Here is a 12,106-nt window from a genome sequence, read left to right on the forward strand (position 1 = left end):
AATTAACAACTAAGCTAGTATGCATAATACGTAAAATCGTTCTAAGTTCTTCAATGCTGGATGCATTAAATTAAAACCATTTGAATAATTTTCACTCTGTGAAAAATAAGAAAATATTAAATCTATCGGTTTGGAGTATTTAATAACATATTATATAATGTTACATAAAGTAATTTTTTAAACGTGCCATAAGTTTATAAAAGTTTCTGGAATATTACAAAATAATCAGGAACTTTGAAATGTACCTACGCCTTTATGCTGTAATTTTTTTTTTTAAATTAGGATTGGATTGCCACTTTTAGATTATGTAGGAAATTAAGTGAAAACTAACCTTCGTGCGCATGTACTGACTTCACATTAGATACTTATATGAAGAGATCCAGAAATATTTCGGATTCATCTGGCGTCTGGGTGGAATTAACAGTCCGACATGTGCTAAAACGAGGTTTGCTTTTCAATTTATTAGCGAGAACAGATTTATTTATCTTGTTAATCGACACAACTTGATTCATTTACTTTCTCTACTAGCTTGGCATCATACAGACTGGTATTTGAGTCAAAAATTCAACTTTAATGATAAGCATTGGCCTTGGGCCCCGAAACACGAAGGTAAATATGACGTAATATATCAGATAATGATTTTTTATTTTTTATTTATAATTTTTTTATGTTCTCTGGCTTCATTGATGTATACAAATCAAAAACAACTGCAAGCTATTATAAGATGAAGTGCAGACAGGTTCTTTGATGTAAAGCTCTAAGAATTATAAAAATATATACATTAGCTGAAATTATTAAGTGCCCTTCTAAGATATTATCGGATCTTACAAACATCATTAACAGTTTTAAGATTTTTCACAAGCTAAAATGGGCCTTGTGCAACAGTACAGAAAAAAGCTTCTTGAAAAAAAAAAATTGAAAACTGGTTAAATGAAGAAATGGTTTACCTGCTGCCCCAGTCTCTTCATTGAAATGGCGACCGTATAAATAATTCGATGATTTGAGTGATCAATCAAAGCACCGGTAAAAACATGGAGCTCAGAAAGAAAGTTCCTGTAGATGAATTAACTTACGCAGCGCAATTGGGTCATCGTGCCGCAGGCAATATAGATATGGCTAATAAGTATACTTCCAGACAAAGTCTCCAACCAGAACCACAAAGTTTCGGATGGCCGCTGCCATTGTAGGGCTAGATCTTGAATATATTCTCCGATTTTAAATAATATTGAAAGTGATATCTTTGGGTTTCGATATAAGTGTCGAAAATTTTGGTACGTACACCATAAATATTGCATAATATTATGTAGAATTGTGTGCCTAGCAACCTATGTCATCAATAGTCCACAGTATATTAACTCATGTTCCGAGGATCACATTGCATGCTTTATTTCCGAATAGTCAGTTGTCGGAATAAGCAGCCGAAGCGAGAAATAAACGTTTTATTCAGTACAGAGAAAGCTTCTCCAGAACATTTTCCAGGTTGGACTTTAATGAGGATATTTTAAATCGCTCGCGTTACCTTCGGACCCATTTTCACTGGCATGAAATCTAACTTAAATAGGAAAAGGCAGACAATATCAAAAAAAGTCTTAGAGTTTTTTTTAAAAAACAAGCTGGTTCTTTTGATGATAGTTAAAATGATGATGAAATGTAAGTTATATCTTTTGTTAACGAGTGTCTATTTATTTATTAAATATGTACTTTCAAGTTATTTTACGACTTTTTTTTTGTTATATATCCAATCCAGTATGTAGGCAGTATAATATTGTTACGATCCTACCAAGTGGGTTCGAGAGGAATAGCCCAATTAAAAGATTAATTGTTTAAATACTGTTTTATTGTTCACTATTTACACTTTGCTCTCCGCACTATATACAAGTCTGTTCCGCTCTATCGAGTCTCTCAGTTCACTCACACACACTCCAGCTCTCGCCACCAGCCGCGCCGCCGGCCCAGTCCCCACTCGGCTTCAGCCGCACGCCGCTCCAAGTAGTCGCTGCTAGCTCCTGAAGTCGTCGCGCCGCCGCCGCAGCCCTCGCTCGACTCCGCACCACCGCTGTCGCACGCCTCTGACTATCGCACGATTGTCGCCAGTCGCCGGGTCGCCCCAGCACTCAATATTCTTGTCTCGCCGAGACTCTCGCTCGCCAACGCACACTGCTCCAAACTATCGCACGCTGTCGCCCCTATACCAGGGAGAAGGCCCCGGTACCACTCTTGACTCTCGCGACGCCACTCGTCCCTTTCATAGGGACGGTCCTCCACTGTCACCCTTTCTGGCTTTATCGAAGGTTTTAGACGTCGACGTACCGAGATGCTGCTGGAAAAATGACGTGACACGAAGGAGCCAGGGCGAAGGGGTGCCGCTGCCTAATGGCCCAGAACAAGCGTCGGGGCGCACTGGTATGCGTGAAGCGTCAGTAATTTGGGCCGCTTTCAGTCAGCAAGGTGGCTCCTCTGAAGCTGGCCTTGCCAACCCGGCCCTCTGTGTAACTGGGTCTCCGCACTGCCGGGGACGTAGACAAGTGGCGAGGAGGGCGGACTAGACTGTTCTTAACATGTCAAACACGTCGGCAATTCAAGCCACCTGGCCGGCCGCGGCCCACAACGCAGTCGTTACTACATATTATGGGTTAAGCTTGAGTAAACAGCTACAGGTATGCATACGTATAACTTTCACGAGTTTGTTGAAAGTGATTGCTTTTATTTGAATAATTAACGCATCTCCATACGAAAAGCAAAAAATTAATATTTTTGGCCAGGTTTGTAACTCAAATACCAATCTATGCTGCATTGTCTCACAATCGCAGAGGGACATGCCCAAATAACTGCCTTTCTATCATTAACACTGTGAAAAAGTATAAATATTTGCATTCTAGCTTGCGACCATATGAATGCGCAGAATTTCCGTTTGTCTTCGAGCCTATATACGGTCTGATGTAATTGGCTGTGATTGGATAAGCCCTTTTTTGCTTATAGATTATAAGAAAATATTTATATAGTTTCCATGTTCGCATATTATATAACTGTGCAAAAATATTTTAAGGGTTTGAATGCCGTATATGTGAAATAAGTATCAAAAAAATTTTAAAGTCACAGGTAGTTTGTTTGGAGTTCGTTCAGTGTATGCTTACCTTGATTGTAATCTATATGAAACTTTAATTGGATTGTATACTGGAAAATTGAGGCATTCCACTTTATATTTTATTAAACTTCTTCAGGAGCGATGGAAGTATTATTTAAAGTCTGAATATTAATGCAGCGTTTTTGTGAAACATTGTTCTGAATTGATAATATTCTTGCTTCCTAACCTTTTCAAGGGAAGCGACAGTAGGAACCCGTCTTTTAAAAGTCAATTATCTGTCACCAAATATATTACTAAATCATACACCACATTATAATTATCTATGACCCCACGAACGAGGAAATATATTAAGCACAAATTAGAATAAATTATTTTTAAAAAAGTTTAAACAAAAGTTGTGTGTGACATACTTTTTTTACTTTGTAGCAGTATGTTTATAATCTAAGGTTGTAATATTAAATTAACGACTAATTTAATCTTAGTTTTGATATTAACTAAACAACGTATGGTCTGAGTATTTGAACTGTGACAGATATTTAAGTATATTTGTAAATGAGTCATAATATTTTAATTCATGTTTATTGTTCCTACTTTAATAACATTTGTAATAAATGCCGAAATGTTAGAATTATTAAATACTTTAAAAATAAATGAAATTAAATAAAATGTGCACTGTGTTATTTAGTTGATACACTGTATAAATGATTTTGCCAAGTAGTAATAAGAAAACACTTTAAATGTGGTTAAGGATACAATTTATAGAAGATGTACATTTTAAAAGGCCTAGAAATTATAAATATAATTTTTAATGCTGTAGTTGGGGGTCATGAAAATCTAAATATAACATTTAATTGTGTGATTATTTTAGATAATTATCTTCTATACTTATTAATAGAGGTTATAATTGCCAAAAAAAATTCTTTTCTATCACGTGTAAGAGTGAGTTACGCGCGATATTTTTCTAATGTAACTGAAATATTCATTTAAAATCACAGATATTTGTAAACTGGCAACTTATGGCAAGCCCACGTTACTGGCGAGGGGTACAGGTGAGGAGGGTGGCCCGACCCTCGAACAATGTCGCTCTCACAATAGCCATTCCAATTCTTGAAAACCAGCCTGCTCATTGATCCCCGTCGACACCCTTCGGCTCCCAGCGCAGCGCCAGCTGCGAATGGCCCGCGACAATAATTCATAATTTATTTTAAAGTAGGTACTCTATTACGTTTTCCGTGGTATAAAAAATTATGCTTGTACAAAAGTCAGTCTAAACCAGTTAGCGCGACATTAAATATTCACTATTATTTCTGAAAATAAAAAATTACAATAATAATATGTTGTAGTACATATTTATAATAATCTTCTTGTAAATTTACAAAATATTTCTTGGCAACTGGCTTTAAAAGAAATCTTTCCTAGAAGTACGACATATATGAACAAACATTTATGAACGACATAGGTCACTCTAATTCTAATTAACTTGGGACTTTATATAGATTTATGTAATAATACGTTTATATAATTATTCTATTTTAATCTGTTTCACATTCCAGTTCATATTCAATGTCTTGCAAAATTCGGCATGTATAATGTTTTTTATATTTCTTTCCAAAAATACATATTAAAATATCTTTAATTAATAAGAATACTTTTGCATTTATCTATTAATGTCATATTATTTAATATTACAATAAAAGTCAGGCCCTATAACTTCAATAAGTTAAAAAAAAACATATATATTCTAATATAATTCATGCTTATAGTCTTTAAAGTGTGTTATTTATATGTGATTGTGAAAGATTCGAATGTGCTGTATTTTATAATTAAAAACGCACGTTAGTGCAATAAATGAAAAGGTAATATATTGTAAATATATCATGTCACGACTGGGAAGAACCCACCACAGATAGAGGACTTGTGTAGCAGGACGCGTAGCTCCACATCATCCTTCATATGTATGCAGGTACTTACCGAGTGAAACACACGTATGGAAGAGAACCAGTTTAATTAAGAATTGGTTCCAGAAATATTGCTTCACATATGTTAGGTCATTAGTGCCTTACTGTATCAATTGATGTAATAAACAATAATAAAATAAGAATACTGCTCTATTGGATGCAAAATGGATTTCGACCGTCCCGGGCTTCCAGTGCTGATACTCTGCTGGATGACAATGAGCCTAATGGCTCTGTTAACAGTTGAAAGCCCTGGCTAGGCACGCGCCTGCTATCTTTAATGAATAAGACAGAGCTGGCAACACTGGATGACCATGTGGTCCCGTCGGTAAACCACCCCCCCCCCCCCTTCACAAAGAACAATACATGCTGTCTGTCTTATCTCTGTCCGCGATCTCTCGCTCTCGGCTTCTCCCAAGCGCTACCTGGCGACCATGATTCACAAACGTGTCCTTGAAGCTTGCCTTATTTATATAGGAAAATACAAACCAAACATAACAGTTGTAAATAGCACAAATGTGGTAGTTCTTAGAGAATTATGACTATAATAATTAGTTATATGTATTAGTTCTGGTACAGATTTAAACAAAAGTGTGCCCCGAAAAAATGAAATTGCACATGCATATTGTTTTCAAAGACAAATTCTGTACTGGTTGACATTACACTGACCATTTGAGACATGCATTAAGTTCATCAGTTAGTTTAGAGCATGGTATAAGGGGAATAGTTTGTCGAAAATCAGAATACAATAAAATGAGTACACCATCAAATAGCTGTTCATTTTCTCACCAACCTTTAAGATTGCGATAAAGAGCTTGTAGATATTTTTGTTTGTGAGGCATATGCATTCGTCCCATATAAAGAGCCTATATGATTGTAGTACTTTAACAATTCCAGAATTTTTGCTGAATTGGCATGTTGTTGCCACGATTCCAGATAACGAAATTTCCAGCAAAAATTTTAGCGGCTCATATTTAAACACTCCCATTTAACCTTTGTCAGACCAGTCACCCCAATCTTTCCCTCTACTGGATCTGATTTTTGCCAATGCAATGCATGTCGTGCAGTGTACTCGTCTAACCCCGCTTCTAACGCACATTCACTGGCTGATATTCTCCTCCTCCTCTCCGTGTCAAAGAGTGCTTTCCCCAGAAGACTATCAGATCAGGCAGTTCCTGAGAACCCTCCTTACGTGAGCGAGTTTCGGACACGAACACGAGTCGTCTTGCCCAAGACCTCGGCACGTCCCCAGGCTCGGTAGAGCCTCCTTTCTGACTGAGGTTGAGAGTTTTCACCCCCCCCCCCCCCTTCATAAAAGGCTTCACAGGGAACATTGGCCAGAGCAATGACCTGGGCCAATAACCCCGACGACTCAAGGCTAAGACACAGCCTTCCTAACGTATGATCGCGCTACACCACTGCCCCCTGGCGACTTCAGTTGTAAGCTATGTCCGCTAGTCCTATTGCCAGTCGCCAGAGATCAGTACCTGTCCCTCGATTAGCCCCACGTTGTAGCAGACAATTTGAGTGAGTCGATATTTACTCGTTTTGGACACCTCTCAGTAGGTCGCGCGGACATCGGCCAGTACTACCAACTTCGAGATATCGAAGTCAGAGTTTTGTTTATTTACCACTCGGAAAACTACGGACTGAATCATATCATCGGCGAGACGCCCCGCAAGACTCCTGTCCGGCCGTAACTAAAGATGTAGTCAGCTCGGCAAGGGATGCTGTCCCTACAAGTCTTTTTAATTAGTTCTTATCCCATCTACATTCATCGTAGAAGTATTTATGCTTCAGTAGTTATATTTAACATATACATATATATTTTTTAATTATGGAAACATCCGTGACTTCCGTGATTTTGCGATCTTCGGATCCTGGCGAGCTACGCTTCGAACACTAGAAGCCACCTCCCTGTCTGACAGGGTCAAAGGGTCCAAGAGCCATATCCAGACATAGCAGTGCCTCCTTCGAGTCCTCCAGCAATCAGGACGACTAGGGTGCCCTGAAGACATAAAATATCTGTTTCGGCCAGCGAGCACCAAACCTCCGGTGCTAAAGGTGTTTTTTTTTTTTTTTTTTTAACTTCCCTAACCACTTTTGCATCACGACGTAGACAACATCAAAAACAAGAAATATTTATTTTGGGACTTTATAGCACTTATTGATCACTCTGGGATTGTTTTTTTTATAACGTTTTATTTCTTTATTTTTGTTTACCGACGCTAAATGAAACCTAATATTCCGTTTAGGGCCGGCCTATAATTTCAGATATTTTACAAGCCATATTTTTAATTATGTAATTTTAATGAGCTTTAATGTAAATTTAATAATTCAACGATTTAATAATTTAATATAATTATAATATATATGTGAATCAATCAGAGGTTATCAATTTCATGTTATAAGCATTACCAGTCAAATAAACATATAGATACTTATATCTAGACGAAATCACACCTAGTTTCTTTTTTTTTTTTTTTTTTACTTTTTGAAACTAAAAGAATCACCGTTACAGCAGTGTATTATAAAAGTTTAGCATTGATATGTAATTTAAACTTATTTTCCAACACTGCACAAACGTAACAAATGTCAGCCTCATCCACATAGACCCTGCCTCAGGCGAGGAAACTGTATGCATATTTACATTTCTTACACCAGTACGTAAAAATAATCTTCTGGTATTTTTTACGGTACATGGCTGAAAACAGCCCCAACACGACCAAAACAGAACCACACCAGATTTCAGACCAAGAAAACTGACTGTGAATCCCGACAACCCATCAGATACATAAAGAAGGTTAAATAAAGTAGTAATATATATTTTGTTTTGTAAAATGATCCGCTGAGTTTCACTTTATCGTACTTTTTATGTAACTTAGTTTATTAACCAAAAACAAAACTTAATTGAACTGATACCTCAAGGATGACAATAGGTCGTGTCATTTTAAACATAATTTAAATCTTGCAATATTTAATTTATTTTTTATGGGTTGTCAGGGAGTTATGATTTTCGGTCACGTGACTAAGATCAATACAATGGATTGCATTTCAACTAGTGACCTGGAGTTAACATTTGAAATAAAATCGCAAGCATTTGATTGCTGCTTAGTTCTAGAGCTTCTTCAGATACCAGCCATAATTTACCCATGTCTTTCGAGTATTCGAACTATGTGATAAGCATTTCATTACTTAAGACCATAGTAGCATTTTTATATTGAAATTCACACATTTATTTTAAAGTAATTGTTATCGTTTAACAGTTAATCAAATTTAAAGCAAAAACAATAAAATTTAATTCGATGTAGCAAGAAAATGATTATTACAATTATTGAACGAATTAACACCTTCTTTATTTGACATGTTTCAAATTTATTTTTAATACATAAACAAATATTATTCAATGTTTTAAACTACAACTGTCAGTATGATACGTGCTGATATCAGGTTTATGGACGAGAAGGACACAGTTTTGCCATAAAAGAAACAAATGATCTCACTACACATTCACCATCTCTCATTTCCAACAAATAACAGATATCTATAGGCTTTTTTTTGTAAAGACAATATCAACATGAATCTTTAAAAAGCATGTTCAAAAAATCTAAGAACTTAAATTTAAAAGCTGCAACAGCTGAATTCGATGTCTTGGAAATTTCTGGAATTTGCGGTGCCAGTACAAACTTATTGCTTACTGGCTGACGTAATATAGATATTTAGTAAGTAACAACAAAATATTTCGGAGGAAAAAATCTAAAACAAACCTTTGTAGGTATGCTCGCATCCACGATTATTATTGTTTCGAGTTTCAATATATAAAACTCTTTAAGACCTTTGGATTTTTATTTGTATGTATCAATAAGCGTTACAAGAATTCTGAAAGTATTTAAAATTCTTTCAGATAATTAATATTAACTACATTTATTTCATAAAGACTTTATTTAATAATATAAAATGAAGATTTACTCAGAATTTAACTCATGCCAATGGTAGGATATGCAATATTTTATTTATTTAGTACAAAGTTATAAATAAGAACAATGATCCACAATACATTACCTATTTTTTATAAAATACAATCATTATCAAATTGTGAGTATCAACAATAGTACTCTAAAACTTATAACAATTATTTAATTCTTATATTAAATATTATTATATTAAAATAATTTAACTTTTATAGCATCTATCCTGAAGCATGTTTGCAAAAATATTTGGTTTATGAAATACATTAATTAATATTGGTTTATAATTTTTCATTAAAATAAATAACAGAATTTTAAAAAAATAAGTGTAAATTATAGCCGATCCCTCGCGGGTTAATGCAAGTTTTCGATACACAATATTGTTGCCAAACACATAGGCCTATTCTAACAATCTGTCATCCCATATAGAAAAATTGGATAGTGCGTTTTGTTAAGAAAGCATACAGCATCCGCTGCTTGAGTTGTAAGATTGGCCTAATAAATTATTTGATTACAGTGAGTTATTTAAAATGGATTTTTTTTCGGGAGTAGTAATATTTTAAGAAGGTAGTAAGTATGTCTTAGGAGGTATTGTATTTAAGGAACACTGAAACATTGCTTTTGTTTACTTTAGTTATTATTGGTTTATTGTATTTTTAAAAAAAGTTAATAGTTGAAATCATTTAAAAATATTGAAAATATACTTAAATCTCATTTATCGCTGGCACGAATGTTATTGAATCTAGTAGTAAATTATGGTAGTTTTCCGTATGGCACAATTCCGCCTCGCCTCTTCGAAACAGACGGAAAAGTACCATACTGGAAAAGTACCATACTTAAATATATAATTTATAGCTGCCACGAATGTATTTGAATCTTGTAGTAAAATATGGTAGTTTTCCGTATGGCACAATTCCGCCTCGCCTCTTCGAAACAGACGGAAAAGTACCATACTTAAATATATAATTTATAGCTGCCACAAATGTTTTTAAATCTTGTAGTAAAATATGGTAGTTTTCCGTATGGCACAATTCCGCCTCGCCTCTTCGAAACAGACGGAAAAGTACCATACCGGAAAAGTGCCATACTTAAAAAGGACACGTGCTGCTATCTGGCATCATTTGAGTTAACCTAAGAAACTGTTGGAGTTGACAGCGCTGTCTACAGACGAATTCTCCACACTATTCTGAGAAAAGAGGCGTTGTAGTCATTCCATGGAGTGTGTAAAAAAATATGGCACAATTCCGTCTCGTCCTTTTCCAAGTATGGTACTTTTCCAGTATGGTACTTTTCCGTCTTTTTCGAAGAAGAGAGGCGGAATTGTGCCATACGGAAAAGTGCCATACTAGTATGGTACTTTTCCAGTATGGTACTTTTCCATCGCCCCCTGTATTCTCCCTCTACAGTATTTGGTTGAATCCCCTTTTTTACCTCGCCATCACCACACTCTCTTGCGCAAAACATACCTATGCGTGAATGGTGCTTGGCCACGTCTGATGATGGTTTTTAGGTATTAATTAGACTCTCCGTCAATAAACAAGGTCGTAACAGTTTCCACAATGCAGACCAATGTTTTTGGGCGTGTAAACGACTTAGCGCAGACCATGTCAGTAGTATACGAATGTATGTCCGGTGACATGGCGATGGCGCGTGGTGCCGGGTGCCGACCGCCATCTTGGATTTTGACGTCACGGCGGCCATCTTGAATGGCCTTGACCCTGAACTTTGACCTTGACCTTGACCTTATACCTTCAAAGTTTGCCAAAAATTTGCCAAAATTCGCACACATTACCATATTTTTGGAAAAAAATCCCACCAAAAATTCTTAAAAAATTCCACAATTCAAAAATTAGGATTTCTAAAAACCTCAAAATACTTTTTGCCTTAGAAAGTCCACAATGTCCTAAAAACGGCTAAGGCATCCATGTCTAAAGCCTCCGATAAGCCACTTCTAGGAATAAGGATACCATGATCGTCATCTTGGATTATGACGTCACTGTTGCGATTTCCGTTACGGTCGCCATCTTGAAAATCCGTAATTTTTGTTAGAAAATCGGAAAAAAAATTAAAATTTATCAAACAAATTAAATAATTGAATTGAATAATAAAAATTTAATAAAAAATTATTAAAAAAAATAAAATGTACAGTTACGCCATGGAGCTTGGAGTCCTCGGTTCGAACCCCACGAGGTCAAAAATAAAAACAAAAGTCGTCAGGTCCTTCCTCCACGGAAGCCGCCGACAGACTGACCTCCCACCACTTATGTCAAGGTATATGTATCGTCAGCGAGTATGACATTTCCGCCATCTTGAAAATCTTTATTTATTATCCGATATTAATGAAAAAATTTAAAAATTTATAAAATCAATAAATAATTTTTTAATAAAAAATCTTTAAAAAACCAATGCATGTTATGTTACGACCGCCATTTTTAAAATCCATAATTTTAATACTAGAAATTCCGAAAAAATTCAAAAAATATTTTAAAAATTGCCTACTTCAAAATGTTTAGTTATGCAATCGATTTTGGTCCTCGGTTCGATTACCGACGAGAGTAAACCAGTAATTTATTAATATATTTTAAAAAATTCTCAATTAAAAGTAATTCAAACATCTTACACCACACCCGAAAATTTGAATTATTTCACCTCTGTATTAAATATCGTTACGGACGCCATCTTGAAAATCTATTTATTATCCGATTTTAATGAAAAAATTAACTTCTTAGAATACTGATTGATTAGATCGATTCCCATCCTTGGTTCGAAACCGGTAAGAGCAAAAAATAAAAAAACTACAGATCATACTTCCACAGAAGCCACCTAGACTGGCCTCTCACCACCAATAACAATGTTTATATCGTCAGCTGGTATGACGTCATGTCCACCATCTTGACTACTGCTTCTGTCTGTGAACTTCTCATTTGTATATCAAGGATAGAGTTCAAGCACAAGCCAGAATTTTTTGTAATTATTTAATTTTTTTGTTTTATTTTTATTGTTTTATTTTTAATATTTTTAAATTTTTACTGTGATTTTTCTGATATCGATAAAATGTATGATGGTTTTCTCCGTGTGCTCCCGATTATTCTTGTCAA

The sequence above is a fragment of the Bacillus rossius genome, chromosome 1 (assembly GCF_032445375.1).
Source record: "Bacillus rossius redtenbacheri isolate Brsri chromosome 1, Brsri_v3, whole genome shotgun sequence".
Lineage (NCBI taxonomy): Eukaryota > Metazoa > Arthropoda > Insecta > Phasmatodea > Bacillidae > Bacillus > Bacillus rossius.